Source organism: Falco punctatus (assembly GCF_963210335.1).
Source record: "Falco punctatus genome assembly, chromosome: 3".
NCBI lineage: Eukaryota > Metazoa > Chordata > Aves > Falconiformes > Falconidae > Falco > Falco punctatus.
The window spans coordinates 101146036-101162908 of NC_137582.1; the positions used below are offsets into that span (position 1 = coordinate 101146036).

At 43.6% G+C, this 16873-nt stretch overlaps 1 long non-coding RNA gene across 1 annotated transcript in view; it reads right to left on the bottom strand.

Annotated features, from left to right (window-relative positions):
- Nucleotides 1-16873, bottom strand: part of LOC308060580 — a 63901-nt gene that overhangs the window by 15397 nt on the left and 31631 nt on the right. The window contains exon 1 of the long non-coding RNA XR_013926799.1: nucleotides 1-16873. This exon is cut by the window's right edge and continues 31631 nt beyond it. This is a non-coding gene — a long non-coding RNA (uncharacterized lncRNA).

Below are 16873 nucleotides of genomic sequence, written 5' to 3' on the forward strand. Positions count from 1 at the left end.
CAGTCCCACACTGCTTTTCTCTGTCTGTCCAGGCTGGCCTCCTGAACCAGGCTGGCTCCCATCTTCTCTGGCTGATTGCTGGGACTCGTGCGGTGGAGTGAAAAGCAACAAGGATAAAAAGTCATATAGTGTAGAAGAGGCATAAAGAAAGAGAAGAACATAAAGCCACGCACATCACATCGCAGAAAAGCATGTTGCAGCCGGGTTTGCATACATATAATCATAACTCATACCACATGTGTGTTATAAATTATTGGAATAACTCCACTGAGGACTATGCTACTCCCTTGCAAACAGACAGATGTTCTTAAAAATCACCTGGACACACGACAAAATCTCCAGGATGACTTGAAGTCAGTGTCTGAAAATAGCTGCCTTCTGTGGGAGAAACCCTCTTCGAGAGAAGGTGCTGTTGGCAAATGGGCTGATGCATATTGGTTTTTAAAATGAAGCAGAATAACAACAGATCCTAACAACAAGTCCTGTAGAAGTGACAGTTGCTCTGCTGCCTAGTGAAGCTGTCAGAGCAAAGGCTTAGTGGAGTTTGACTGAAGTATGTGAACCCTCTGGTCTCTGGTTCAGCTATTTTCATAAGCTCTTTTCTAATGTGTAGTCAAAATGCCAGTTACCTAAAGCACCACTAGGCAAAAAATCCGAGCCTTCCTATCCTCCCCGCCACAAAACCTTTTCTGTAAAGTCCCTCTCATTATTAAGCTATGGATTCAGTTTGTCAAGAGCACATTTGTCGTTGGCTAGCTGCTGAAAAAAATCTAAATATAGGAGGCTAATATTATGGAGTTTTATGACTACATTATTTTATCCATGTTTCACTTCATCTTTTTGGGACACATCCATTTCTTTTGTTGCCATTGGACCCTGCATCATCCATTGTTTATCAGAATGATTAGATCAAACAATAATTCAGATTTACTGGAGCTCTTACAGCTCATTCAGTGGGTTCCCAAAGGGTCTTGGAAATTGAACAAGTTCATATTTTGCCTTTTCCTTTCCCACCGAGGCATGAGTGATTCGGCTGGCAAACTCGTGGTGCTGCACTGAACTGCCATTTGGCAGAACGGAGTTTGATAGCCGACCACAATTTCCCTTTCTCTATGTGCCAGCGAGAGTGGGAGAGCTCGGGCATTGCTCAGTTTCTCCAGACGACCAAAAGGAACTGACTTTCACAGTGTGGGGAGCCAAGTTTAGTCTGCCTGGTCGAGAACAGCACTGCACTCACGGGTGGCTGGCTAGGAAATCAAAGGGGGGTGTAAGGAGGACGGCATAAGGCTCTGACCGGGGTGCATGCAGGGGACCCTCTGGAGAGAGAAAGAAAGAGGCTTAGTTTTCCAGCTGGTGATACAAGCTCAGTTACAACGTCCTGCATGGAGGAGACGTAAGGCATCGGGACAGGAAGCACGGAACCTCCCCTGTGCTCAAATCACAGTGCTTCACTGGCTCGAGCCCTATCACACCATCGCTCCGTATCTCGTGACACCACTGTGAGCAACCTGACAGCGCTGCCACTTCTGTCACCCCCAGATACACGTTGTGGGCACAGTCCCCTGGAATACAAACCAGGCATCTGACACTACCTTCAGCTCTTCAAATAAATCTCTGGGTATCTGTGCCAAGGAACACACCACTGCACTTCTGCTATCATAATATTTCTGTTCTACTCCTGCATGGTCTAAAGCAAACATGCTCGGCCCAGATTACTACTGCTGGTGGAAAGCTTCCAATCTGGAAAGAAAAGAGTGAGTTTCTTGAAGGGTTAAAAGAAGGTCACACTACTTCTTTCTAGTACTGTGCACCATATCAGAATGGAAACTTCTCGAAGACCACCTACGCCTTTTTTTTTTTTCTTTTTTTTTTCTCTTTTTTTCCATATTTTTTTTTTTTAAAGGAGAGTAGGTATCAGATCTGAAATGTTGAGGCTGAATTGTCAGTTTAAGATTTACATAAAGCAGACCTCTGGCAAGGCTGCACATCTCTTCAGCAGGACTTCTCTTGGGAAACAGAATTTTAGAAAACTGTCTTGAAACTTGAGATATGTAAAATAAAGAAAGATTACTGTCAAATAACTGGTTCATGGAAACCATCAGTCGTTATCTGAGGTGATCTGTAATGAGCTGTGGGCTGATTAAAATGAAACAGTAAATCTAAACTACTCAGTGCTCATTTTATCATCCTCATCTTAATACATCGCAGGTTACATATGCGTGATGACTCTGGGATGATCAGCTGCATAGGACCTGCGTCACCTCTCCAAAACAAAGCCATGGCACTTCACTTCCAGCACACTGGAAAACACCCCATTCATCATTGCCACCGGGGCTGAATTTACCAAACATTTTTCTGCTAGGGAAAGCAGGGAATTTTGCAAAGAGCTGTTTGCTTGCTCACTGCCGCTGCGTAGCATTTTTCTCCTCCTTTGGTTGGGATGCTGTGCTCAGCACGTAATAACCAGTGCACAGGGCACATGAGAACAGAGGCTGGAGAGATATCAAAATGTAAAAGCAAATCTGTACCAGCAATAAACAAGAAATTAGCAATGTTGGCTCAGCCAGGAAAAAAAAAAAAAAAAAAGTGGTTGCAAGAGTCGGAATGAAGCAGCAGACAGATAGTACCTTTGTGATGGGCTGATGGCAATATTCCTGTTCCAGTATATTTTTTAACTTCTCCCAGGAAAGAGGATGTCAGGCCATAGAGTTACAAGCAAGTGTTGAACAACCAGAAAATGACAATGGAGATGTGCTTCTTCTATTTCCCCTACTCTTTTGGGGACTGACAAAAAGTGCTGCATTTCAGACACATTTCACAAAACGAACCACAGAGCATAATAGGGACAACAGGGTGAGAAAGCAGAAGAAAAAGTGAAGGGAAAGAGACGTGGGTTAGAAAATGCACTACAGAGTCAGGTAAGTGTGCTATTAGTGCTCCTAAGCTGAGTGTGCACCCAGGGAGCTTTCTGATGTGCTGTTGTTTTGATAAGCAGAACACACAGTAGGTTTGGGTTAAGAAAAAGCCAAATCAGCCAAAGGAAAGTGTCAGGTCCAGCATTTGTTAAACTTGGCCCAAAACTGAACATCACTTCAGGAATGAACCTCTTATGGTTTTCATTAGATCAACATATACATGAGCTGATATGGAAGCACTTACCCGAAGCCTTAGGATGGCAATGCAGATCCAGCAGTCCCCGCAGGCAGAGTGCAGAACCCAGCCTGACCAGCACGGGCTGTCCCAGACCAGCCTTATTTCCCCTTACTTCTCATTCTAAAAGTATATCAACTGCCTCCTAAAACAATAATGGACAACTGGCCTCTGGTATGAAAAGTAACCCCAACTCACACACATGCTCAACTCTCTACATGCAATTTTCCCACAGGCAGAAACTTGAGCATTAGAGCAAATTTAATTTTTGTTCTCCCCTTACTCCATACTAATAATGTCTCCATTTAAATCTTTTCACCCTTTTCCCAAGAGATTTTTCAATAATAGCTAACTTCTAACATAATAATACATAATATATAAATTATATATATGATCTATAATAACAATAATAACTGCTAAACTAGACAATACAGAGCGAAGTGTTCACACAATACATTTCTCACCCAGGTCCCCCCAGGAAAATTGAGTTGAACATCATGAGATAATTTAGTTTTCACAAGAAATTTGGGCAAGATCCTCATGCTGGACATAGATCCTGTACCCATCAACACATAGGTACTAACAGCAGCCAGGAGCCTTTTATTTTATAAAATAGTAACATAAAACTTGTGCATAAAGTGTGCTTACTTAACTTTAGCTTGCCACATGTACAGAAAGCCTGGTCCTTGCAAATGCCGTCTGCAAGCATCCATCCTTCATGTACTCACTGAAGAAATGACACCATGGTGAGCTGCTGAACGGGGCTAGATCCCAGTGGTGGAGTGCCCAGCACTGCACAGAACATGGGGAAAGGGAAAGAACTTTAGGAGAAAGCTCTTCTGCTGACTTACAACTTAGAAACCCTAGTTTTCCATGCTGAAGAGAGAAGACAAGTATATTTCCTGTATATTTAACTTTATGTTATTATATGTTATGTATTAATATTATATTATGTATTATATACAGGTTATATATTGTATATTGAATTAATAACACCCCCTCGCCCATTCAAAACAACACCCCACATGAGACCCCCCAAGAGACCACTCACCCATCCACCCCAGGCTCCATGTGCCAATCCCAGCAAGCACAAGTCATACAGCACAGGAGTACGGCTGCTTTCAGGGTGGCAAGAGGAAGGAACTAAAGACTTTTACTTTGGCCAGCGACATGTTTTGCACATTGAGGGTTTAGGATAGAGAATTATTCAGAATCCACATGATTTGGCACCATCAGGAGGGTAGCAGAGACCCTAAGCAGGGGCTGAGCTGAGCCTTGTGTAACCCATTGCTGCATTCAGCTGAGTAAAATTTAGATGCTGGTTGGGCTGAATTTTTGTGTCAAAACAAGTAATGCTGGTTTTGAATAAACAAATTTCTTCTTAAAACACAAAAGTGATCAAATAAATTAGCATTAAAAGGAAAGGTTACTATGTGTTGCCACTGTGCCTAGACAATGGGCTCTTCCTAGTTTTCATGCACATAAATATCCATACATGCAAGCATTTGGATATGGAACTGTAGCAACTCCCTTTGGAAACTTAGCAGAACGTTAACATAAATGTTAATGTATATTTTCAGGGGGTTTTGACAATGTAAATATTTGTTTTGTGGTTTTGAGGATGTCGAGTATCATTTGCATGATTTTATATCAGCTTAGCATTTTCAAAAACAGAATCTGATCACAAGCAAGTCTTGAATGTAAGTTAAATCTAAATATAAAAAGACATAAACACAACTAGGAAAAAAATCCCAGGCTGCAGGACACAATTTTTCTGCAATCTGAGCCTCTTTCTCTAAACCGTTCTTTGCCAAAATGAAGTTCATTTTCCTTTTGTTTGCACAGATACTTCTTTGTGCTTTCTTGTGAAATATACGTTGCTAAATTACTCTCTTCTGGTTCAGCAGGTCTCTTTGCCGAACTCTAGGAGCAATATTCCCCATCCAGTGACTCACTTTTATCTTCTTTAATATTGATAGAGGTAAAAGCAGAGAGGGAAAGCTTTCTTAGCTGTGAATTCACTTGGTAGCGACACAGCTTTAGCCTGGGCTGCTGAGCAAGCCATAAAGCCCTTAACCAGCTCGGGGACCACCGCGGCCAGCGCTGTGAAGAATTCATGAAGCAGGGCCCACAAGGGCTGCTACTTTGATATTATTTTCAACACCTGAAGCTTTCTATCTGCAATCTGGCTGAGCCTCTTTAGTAATCCTAGACGCTGATTGATCCTCAAGAGCATGGCTATGGGCAAAGGGTTTGAGCCAGAGGTCAAAGCTGGAGCCGAAAGCGCATGCCACCCTCCGAGACAGCTGGGCTGATGCTCCGTGCCCGCTTGCCTGAGCTCTGCCAGGTGGTCCAGGGCGCAGAGCTGCCCTCCCCATGCAGCCACAGCCAGGGAAGGAAGGAGAGTGGGAACAGACAGGGAGGTGATGTGAAAAACTGAATAAAACAAGGCTTTGCGGAGCCCTGCTAATAGAAGAGCAAGAGCACCCTCTGATACAGAGATGGATTCTGCCAATATATTCAGCACATAACGATAAAATCAATTTCTTTCCCCATTTCCTACCTCCCCTCATTTATTTTTTTGCTTACAGGACTTGCCAGGACCCCTTGCTGTGCTTTATTTCCATTACTCTTTCCAGTTTAGTTGCTTTAGTATCAAGATTTCTTTACTTTTTTCTTCTACCCCCCTCCCAGTAATACAGTCTAGGGTATTTTTATTCCTTCACGCTTGATAGTAATTTTCTGCAGTCTCCTTTGGCCTCTGTGGCCATTTACAATGATTAGCAGTTTGCAAGAGGTAATGAGTTTCTATCTTTTCCTTCTCCCTCTCTCTTTCCCTCTCTGCTCCTTTTTCTGGCACAGTCTTTCAGTTATTCAAAATAAACAGACAACTGCATAATTAAGAACCTTAATGCCAACAAGAAAATATAATTGAGCCTTCTAAATACCAAGGAAAGAGAGGGAGAGCTTGATAAGTATTGCTACATTTTCTTTCAAGTCATGGGGTTGGGATTTTTTTTTCTCCCCCACTTAATTTCTGTTTAGGAACAAAAGATTTTTGTGCTTGCAAGAAAGAGGAGATGAGTGATTTTAGATTTGCATTTTCTCTTCACTAAAGCCTGGCATTTTATTGAAAATAAAAAAAGGTTTCCATCTTACCAATGAAAGCATCTGTTTAAATAAAAAGCCACTTGAGAAAGAATTTATAAAAAATATTTTTTGTTATTATTTTTCCAAAGCAGGACTGAAATATCTAGAGGTCAGTAGAAAATGGCTAACACTCATTTAAAGGTGTGCCTTTCATTTTTCCAAAGCCTCCATTTAAGCTGTGGATAAAACCTCCACATTAAACAATTTTTCCTTGTTTCACACAAAATATCTTGACACTCGAAAAAATGGCAGAAGCCTTTTAAATAGACCCATTTCCATGAAGCCTGTTTATTGAAGTTTGGTGGCCATATGCTGAGCCACAGTCATTATCATTATTTTTTATCACACCAGTAGCCAAGACCACCTTCCCTGTGCCGAATGGGTGGCAGCGGAGCAGGATGGGGTACAAGGAGGCTGGGGAACGAGCAGGAGGGGCAAGCACTGGAAAGAAGCTGTTTTGTTTGTGGGTGCTGAGGCTGAGGGCACAGCCGAGACCCATGCACATCTCACGGGTCCTGGTCCAGTGCTCTGCCCCTTGGACCAAGCCAGTGCGTAGGTGGAGGCTTCAGTCTGGGGCTGGTGTCAGCATTCCTGCCATCACACCAGGGAGGTATTCACACAGTAATCACTGAATTTAAATTTGAGAGAGAAAGACGCCAGACTGTCCTGCTGGTGTAGCAGCTGAGAGCAGGGGCTTACCATCTCCCCTGCCTGACCTGGCTGCTGAGCAGACAAGGTTCCTGACCGTTGGCACTTACTTCTGGTAGGAGCAGCACATCCCACAGGTCAAAACATCATCTCATGTCCTAGGGAAAAACTTCCCAAGCCAGTCAAATAGTGGCATACTCCAGGGCTCTGCCCTCCCAGCACCCTGAGGAAGACATTGAGGGGGTACCTGCTGCAGCAAGTGCGCTGGGGGAGACCTTCCAGGGTTGCAAACAAATCTGCAGGCTCGAGGCAACGCCAGTCCTGTCACCCGTGAGAAAACGGTGACAACAGGGAACAATCTCAGCCAAGGTGTCCTGCTCTGACTGTTCTCAGGCCGTGTTGGTGAACCTTGGGAACTTTGCAAGATATCTGCTGGCCACATGCAGGTCTCCTCATTTCCCTTCAGTTACTAGAAACAAATTTGCATTGTTTTTCATGTATTATGGAAAATTCTCTTTGGAGTCCAGAATATAAGATTAGATAGAAGAAAAAAAAAATGAAAACTGTGGAGATTGATTGCTCTCCCTTAAATTCGGCCTCAGTTTGAGCTCAGAGGAACAAGGAACAACATTCTTTGAGACGAGTTCTGAGAAGCTGTTCTCAGACATCTGCTCAGCCTTAGAGGAACCTGAAAGTAATTGATTTCTTCACTTTGACTACTGATCTCCCCAGGCACCTGAGCAGTCCCAAATGCCACTTGTGAGCCCAGACTGACCTGGTGCATTTGAATGTCTCAATAATTCAGACATTTCAATGCAAAAGCCCATCATAATGGGCATACTTCTGCTACTCTCCACCTTGGTAAAATAATTTCTTAAGTGCAGGATTCACACAGAGAGCTGGAAACAATCCTGAGGCTCCTCTCAGCCCGAGTGCACTTGATGTGATTGCTCCCGTATCCCAAGAGGGAGCCAAGACTGAGGTGGAATCACACTGCTTCCATTTCTTGCAATGCCTCGTCTTTATGGGGCACGTGAGAGACACAGACTAAGGAAAGCAGAGCCTGGCTTTGGTCTGGCTAACAGGTGCATCTCTGGTTTGAAGGGATATCTAGCTTCTGGTCCCACATGAAGAATTTTCTTATGCATTTTTGCATTGGAGAGTCGATGGAAAAAGTACCAAGCAACTAAGGAGCGTGCACAAAGGCTCAGAGCCCGACTCACTCCATCTCTACTCAGGTGAAGAGATCCAAGAAAAATGAGTTTTGTTGTGTGGAAGAAAAAGAGAAAGGTTGGTTGTTTTTTTTCTCAATAACCCAATATTTCTTCAAAATTCGTTTTCAGCAAGCTGTACTGATTTCACAGTGTGTCTGATATTGCAGTCTTTCCCTTTTTCTTGTTAGGAAAATATTTAAAAAGATCCTGTGATCCTTCTGGAAAAGCCTACAAAGCTGCTTTACCTTTCGTCTGAAGCACAGACAGCTGGGGAAGGTCCCATCCTGCTGCTCCTCAGAAAGCCCAGGTGAACCAGATGTGCTGAAGTCCTGTACAAGAGCCATGCTTGGGGATGCTCATGGGTTCGCCCAGGTCCGGACTCAGCTAGCCTGTTTTAGGAACAAACGTTGAGCTCTCTGGACACAAGTGATGCTCTGGCCTCAGGGCCAGTGAACAATCCCTGTTCTGTTTTATTTACTAGTAAAGCTGTAGGCAGGGAGACTATTGTGCTAGGAATACCTAGTCAGCCTCAGCATACTTTATGAATTATTATTATTACCTGCTTCAAGTCTTAATAAAAGACCAACTTCAATGGGACTTTTTGCAATAACAAAGTACGTGGAATTCAACCCACCAGGAACGTTAACATGGGAGCTCTCACACAAGCTGCTTTTGTTTCACAGAGCGCAGAGCCAGTGCAGCTCCAGGACTGCTTTCTCCACTGTTTGTTTCTCTCTCAGTCCACCCTCATCCTCTACATTTTCCAGCTGTCATACTGAAGTATTCGGGCAGAATTCACAGGCGTATCAAGCTTTGGCCTGGCTCATGTCACTTTAGCACACTTACATGCCTGTATATGCTCTAGCATTACAATAACAGAAACTTAACACACTGCAAATAAACCCTATTGGTTTTATCAGCGTGCAAGACTTATCATTAGCCTTAACTTCACAGAGGGTGAACGTGTTCTGCCTCATACAGCATGATTTTTCCATTCTCCCGCTGATTTCCCTCAATACTTTATTTTAAACTCTTTGTAGCTGAATATAAGCCAAACTCCGACACTTCAGTGGCTCGCACAGAAACAACCTACTCAGTCCCAACTGCGAGCCCAGTCACTCAAACTGCAAAAGAAATGGAAAATGAAAGTGGACGTGTATTTTTTCAGCAAGAGCTGGAGATGGAAAGGAGCTCAATTTCCCCCTGCCACGCCGCTGCGTGGGGCACGGTCCCTTCGGTGGGAGCCCGCCTGGCCCCAGCCGAGCCCAGGCAGGGTGTGCAGCCTCAGCAGGGGTGCTGCCTGGCCCGGTACACACCAGAAAGCAGATTTGAGGATCGTGTTGGTAGAAAGGGGCCATTTGGATGGCCAGACCTGTTCTCCTGCCTTTGGCGAGAGAGCACATTGGGTGAAAGACCAAACTAGGCAACATAATCGCTAAGTCACTTGTCAAAGCGACTACTGTCATCACTGCCACAATCCTGTGCTTTCTTTTTTATGGTGTCACACCTTTGCTTTAGCTTTGTGCCATGCAGTGCTGGAATCTATTGATTAGACCTCTATTGCTCAAGAATCTTCTTCCTATTTTGCTATTTTGGAGTACGATTAAATAATTTCTTTTAGTTACTTCTGATTTTCTTGTACAAAGGCAACAGATGGGATTTACTTTGGTATACCATGGGGAATTAGGTTATTTTCCTGCATTTTTCCACTGGATGACTGTGGAATGGTATATAAAATGCACCATTCTAGGTCTCACCAGGATGACCTAGAGGGAAAATAACTTTGTTTTCACTTTTTGGAATTCCCTGCTTTGGCTTCTAAGTGTCAAATTGGCTCTTGTAGTAGCTCAAACATCATACATGGCCACCCTGTTCAGCTGGTTCTTTTTCTAGCTCTTCTCAGAAGCATTGTTTTCAGAGATATTAATTAATTTCAAACTTGGTAGTTCATAAACAAGCCTAGCAATGATCAGATGCATTCATTTTCTGGAGTGAACTGAAGCAGCAATGAACTAAGATTTTCATAGTGCTTAGTTTTCTGTTACCACCATGATAGAAAAGAATGTTAAACAAGGTTCATTTTGCAAAGTGCTAAGTGCTCCAGTATTTTTGCACATGAATATCTGGAAAAGGGAAGAAATAATATTGTCATTTAAATAACTTCCAGTTAGGATTTTAACACCTTGAAAAAAATGAAAGACATTTTCTTTTGAAGTCTTTCCTGCCAACCATGAGTAAAACAACAGGTCTGCATTCAGGCTCTGGCTCATGGGTATTCATTAAAACAAATAAACAATGAAATGGTAAAGAAAGCATTACACAGTTTAAAGCCTGGTCTAGTATCAGATGAATAATAAATACATTAGTGTTGGCTGAGCAATGGCAAAATAGATTTCTACGTACTGGGAGATAATGAGCTCACTCAAGGAGCCTTATATATGCAAAGGGATTTCTGAGGAAACACATCGCAATATAATTGAGAATTTGTTATTGCTAATCCTAAGGCTTTGAATTTCCATCCCCCAGCTTTCTTTTTCCTCCAGATTGTCCCAGCATACCCCGTGTCGCAGTAAATAGATATAAATGAGCCCAATACAGGCAAAAGAGGGAAATACAGAAAACACAGCGGCTGGGGAGAGGTGCTAGAGCCAGCTAAAACAACCGCCTTGTTGCCCTGCTACAACACAACATGTTTAGGAGTGGTGAGATATTTTAGTAACAATTATTCTTTTCCTTTTTTTTAGGCTTTTTTTAATGCTAAACCGTAGCCAACATATTTTAAACCTTACGGATGCCAAGTGACAAAATGTCTTCAGTCTTTTAGCACACAGTCTTAGTAATCATAACAACATTTTTGTATTACTATAGGCAGTATTGGCAGTGTGTTCAATTGTGCGTGGATTAAATAGATCACATTAGCAGTTTGCCTTAAAATTCACGTGGTGGTAGCAGCCAGCTTAATTAAGTGCATCTTTCTGGGAAATCAGTAGTAATAGTAATGAATGAACCTGCTGCTGACCTGCAGCAGCGAGAAGCCATTCAGAATATTTCTTGAGTTCAAAACTAGTGAACACCTACAGCTTCCTCAATAGTAACTACTCCGTAATGCTGCCATTGGGAAAGGTGGCCAATATCAGCAATATTCACCTTAGTTTGAAAATTGTCCCTTTCTTCCTTACTGGCCACTATACGTAATGTTTGAGGTGGTTTTCTCCTGTGGAAGGGAGCCTCAGCCAATTTGTATCTCCCATGATCTTCCACTCTTTTCCAGTATTGGGATTTTCAACACAGTGTTTCAACCAGCTGAGGGGCTGCCATGTGGTTAGGTGTCTGAATTCTTCCACAAAGAATATTAAGAATATTTTTGATATTTTGGCCAGTTAACCAGAAGAAAGAAGCATCCGTTTGGCTTCACAAAACTAGAAGTCTCTATTCAGATCATACCAACCTAAAACATAGCCAGGGGCAGGGGGATCAAATACTTCCTGCAAGAGAATTGTGTCCAATTTTACAAAAAAATACTTACCAATTAAAAAAAAAAAAAACAAAGAAGCTTTTCACTGGAAAATTCCCAACTAGCTCTAGCATTGACAGATTGTGACTTCTGAGAAAAAGCCAAAAACAAACACAAAGACATAGGGTCTGGAAAACTTGCCTTGCAAGGAGAAATTGAAAAAGCTGAGGGCAAACATTTGACAAAGATGGAAAGACAAATAGATATTTAAACATATTTGAACTGCATAAACATCAAGCACGGAGAAAATGTCTGTAGTTAGATACATGCTGTCATAGAATAGATTAAGGAGACTTGAAATCACTGGGTGGCCTCGCACAAGAGCAAATCAGAGGCAAGTCAGTAGATTTTTATGGGTGACATCCATTTTACTAGTAGTAGTAGAAAAATGGAAAAGGTTAAATGTGCAATACCTTAGTGTCTGGGACTTAGGGAAGCAGAAAACAAACTAAACAAATGGAAATACTAAAGAATATAGTTGATATTAGGTAAGGTAGGAAATGTAGGAAGAACTAGAGAATATCCTATATCCACATTGTCAAGGAAATGTGCTGAACAACCTAACAGGCATGTTCTGTTTTTTCATTTCTATAAATGTCCAGAGACCAGAGTATAAGGAACCTGAATACCATGCATGCGACACCATAGGCACAGAAAAGACATTGTTGGCAGGCAGTGAGTTATTGTTGAAGATAATTATTTAAATAAAAACTATTTGCTTCTTAAAATAAAGTCCTAGGAAAAGGCATAAGAAATAGCTAAAACCAGCAACACTAAACCAGAAAAGGAACGGGGGAACAGTGTTTTGTACCATGACCAGCCTCCTTCAGCAGCTTGAACTGTTCAAAGGGCTCAGTCAGAAATAAAATGTACAGCAAAGAGAAAAGATATAGAGGGAAAAATTTCTTTTCTCCTCTTTTTCTCTTCATCAACTAGTAGGTGTGCTGCATGTCATCTCAGCCAAGCAAAGGAAGAACAGAAAGACAAGAAAAGTACCCAAAGTCTCCGAGATGATGGCAGGCTATGGAAGACTTCTATTTCTAAGAGGGAGAAAATAATTTTACACAGAGCAATATTTAGGGTATAATTAAGAAGCACAAGCATCAGAATGAAGATAGCTTTTTCTTCCTCATAGGGTCAAAAGTTTAGCAAAGCTGGCTGTGCAAAGCTTGCCTGAAAATTTAAATGGAAAAATTCTAGAAACCACAAATAATAATTTTTGTGAAGTGCAGGATTGGTACCACTGTGTGCTTTTGCCCCAGATGGCCAGCAGCCAAAATCTGACTGAATTGAGAGAAAGTCACTGGCTAATGAAAAGTCTTTAAAATGTACATAAAACCATAAAGGCTCCCGAAGTCTCAAAACCAGGACCAGAAGTATAGAATATTTTCAGTAGTCCAGAGAGAATATTTCTAAGGACTTCAAAATACTTGGAGCCTGTAGCCCTGCAAGCAAGCAAGGAGTCCAACAAGGTAAGGGAGGAGATGGAGTAAAAGATACGGAGGTTCAGCTGAGCCTTCTGTAGGGCTGCTGAGCTACATTGGGTGCTTCGCTGCTGATCTGATATAGTAGCAAAGCTTCCCCATAACTGTGCCATAGACATAAAACAGAAAAATAAATATTTCCATGCACTTATCATGTTAGCTTTGCTTCAGATTAGGTCTCTGAGTGTTATTGTTACAGGGCCAGACCACAATACTTGCACAATCTATACATAACCTGGCTGCCCAGAGTTAAGAAAAAACAGATCTGGGTTTCATTTCTCTCAGTCTTGAGAGAGCTTTAAAACTTGAAAAAGCAAAATAAAACCAACTAAACCCTCCACACCTCCATATCCACCCCAAGGAGTTGCGGAAAGCAGAGGATGCGTGGGGAAATGCGCTGCTAGTCTGCTCTGCTCCGTTTCGGAGGTCCTTGCCCAAGCCTTGGGCTCAGCAGCACCAGTAGCGCCTTGTGCTCAGCAGCAGCGGCCGAATTCTCCTGCCATGTGGCAACACTGGTTCAGGGGAACAGAAAGGGGAGGGGGATGGGGAGAAGCCCTGCCATTTCCATCCATCAGACAGACAGCAAATTGAGGAAGGAGCATAAGTTGTTTAGGACTGTCTAGCAAGTGACAACTGTTTGACTGGCAGAAAGCCACGATGAGCATGCTGTGCCTTTAAAATAGGTGTCTATCTGCAGCCTGGAATATATTCAAATCAGGTTGCATAAAAAGCTGTCCCAGCTACTTATGAGCTACTTACAGTAATTAAAAACAGAGAGCTGCCTTCGTCTCTCAGAACCTGCAAAGAATAAAAAACAAGTAGAACAAAACAAAACAAAAATTGCAGTTCCCAAGGTCAGTTCTAAAGGTGTTAGCATCTTTTTCTGCATATAAAATTTACGCTTACATGCACGAGGCAGGATAAAGTCACTTCTCTGCAACTCTTGATAACATACGTTGCAGGAGGTGGGGGTCCTTCCAAGTACAGCAATACTTAGCCTACGTAATTTGGATTGTAAAATTCATGGACGGGCAGATTAGTCGAGCTGCAAGCAGGCAGGGTCAGGAGTGGGCAGGCAAACGATTATGCTCCAGCCTCCTGCCCATCTTGCCTTTTCCCTCAGATTTGGCTACGCTGGCCAAAAATATCAAATACTCAGAGATCCAGTTTCTGAATGCTCCTGGGGCCCTGCAGCAGCGCAGGCCCAAACACACAGGGACGAGGATATACTGGCAATAACTGGATGCTGCCTGCCACACACCATCGTGCTTCGATTTACTCTGGGAACCTTTCCACGTACCCCAGGCACAGGGGTTGTCATAGAATAGAATCACAGAATTATTTTGGTTGGAAATAGACGTATGAGATCACCAAGCCCAACCATTACCCCAGCACTGCCAAGGCCACCACTAAACCCTGTCCCCAAGCGCCACATCTACGCGTCTCTGAAACGCCCCCAGTGCGGGTGCCCCCTCCCCGGGCAGCCTGTGCCGGTGCCTGACCACCCTTCCAGGGCAGAAATGTCCCCTCACCCCCACCCTAACCCTGCCCTGGCGCAGCTCGAGGCCGTTCCCTCTGCTCCTGTCGCTCCTTCCCTGGGAGCAGAGACCGACCCCCTGCCCACAGCCCCCTGTCAGGCAGCTGTAGGGAGCCATCAGGGCCCCCCCGAGCCCCCTCCTCTCCAGGCTGCCTCCCCCCTCAGCCTGTGCCCCAGCCCCTTCCCCAGCCCCTGCCCGGCTCTGGACACGATCCAGCCCCTCAGCGTCCCTCTGGCAGCGAGGGGCCCAGGGCTGAGCCCAGGGCTCCAGGGGCGGCCCCGACAGGGCCCGGCGCGGGGGGGATGGGCACTGCCCCGGCCCTGCTGGCCACGCCGCTTCGGACACCAGCCAGGGCGCCGCTGGCCCCCTTGGCCACCCGGGCACGCTGGGGGCTGAGTCTATCCCAGTGCTCTGCACAGGTATGCAGCTGTGGAAGAGCATACACGGATTTAGTGAAGGGGTTTCTGTCCCAGTCTGCTCTGCTTGCAGATATGACCTTGTTCATATGCCAAGATGGCAGAAGAGCAGCATTCCTTCTGGGGACGAAGCACTCTCCCTCCCATCTCTAAGACAGTGGGGCTCTCAGCTGGTTCCCACCACTGTGCTTTACTTCCAGACCACACCATAAAGAACAGGAGAGAGGATAAATGTATAGTTAAGTGATACTAACTTAGACACAGTCTGGAAACATGGAAAGAACTACAGCAGAATATATCAAATACCATTTATATATGCAATATACAATATGTCAATACTGTATACATATATCAGTACAATATATAGAATAACGCTAAGATGATGCTTATATTAAGAACTCCACCAGCTTCTTCAGCTAAGTGAGCAGGCTAGGACTTTTTCACCGTCAGCACTTGCAGGGAAAGTGCTACGGTCTATTCAGTAGCGAAGGAACCTTGCACATGCAACAGAGCGCGCTGTATGACATGCATTCAGCGATTTCTTCAGGGTACTCAGTGTGCAGGGGTTACCAAACCCAGCAGCCCAATCAAGGCAAGGCTGCCAGAGCTACATGCCCCATGTCCGGCCAGCAGCAAGGCTAAGTACCTATTCCCAACAGGTGCAGGGGCAAATACCTGTACGCAATACACACATGCACATGGCTGGCCATGCAGCCAGCGCAGACACACAGAACTCACTCAGGTTCTTGCAGCACCGACAACCCCTTCCTGTTCGCCTCTGGCTCTGGCTGGGATATCCCCATATCCCCCCTTTTTGATCCCTTCCTTTCCCCACCTTTGGTGCGTCCTCTAAAAAATCCCACAATATTTCTCATGTAATCCCAATAGGCTCTTCCCTGCAATCCCACTGTGAGTCCCATTCCCCTAGGGCAGCCTGTGGGGTGCTCCAGAGAGTGTGTCCATGCACTCATCTTCACCATGGGGCTGAAGGCTCCCCTGGAACAGTTATGCAGGTTCCCCTGCCTGCCCCTGTGCCTCTGTGCTCCTCTCTGTGCCTGGAGACAACCCTTTCATCCCACAGACTACCACTCATGTTCATCAGTCAACACAAAACAATTAAAACAAGCCCAGCCCACCTCTGATTTCTTCCTGGAAACACTAATAAATACCTTTAATAGATACAATTAAACCAAGACAGACAACTGATTTATCTTTTTTTTTTTTTTTTTCCAATTCCATCTATTAATAAACAGCAGAAGGTTATCCTAATATTCAGGTAAGGTGGCTATCCTTTCTTTGCAACTTCAGTTAAAATTCCTCCTAGCAAGAGTCTGAGCTGGAAAATGGGCTTAATCAAAATGGAAACTCTTTGTAATTAAGATAAAAAAGTTGTCTCTTGATTTCACACTTCTATCCCCTGGTGTTTCTCACTCCTCATTTTGTCTGGGAAGAAGGCCTTCAATTCATTGACTTTTAACCTTTCTTCCAGTGTATTAGAAAAATAACCCCTCTACTTTCACTGTCTTATTCCAGGGAGAATTTTCTTCTATAAAATTTCATTTGATTTATTCCATAAAATAACACTATCTTATTCTAGTGGAGTATAATATAGTGGGTTTTCCCTCTGAAAACTTTTTCTGGGAGACTTGGAAATATTATATTACATATTTTTCCCCTAGTATGTCATGTACTTTTTAAATCTTCACGTTTTACTGAAGTTTTTGCAAACACATATACCATTTCTAAGTGGCTCTGTTTG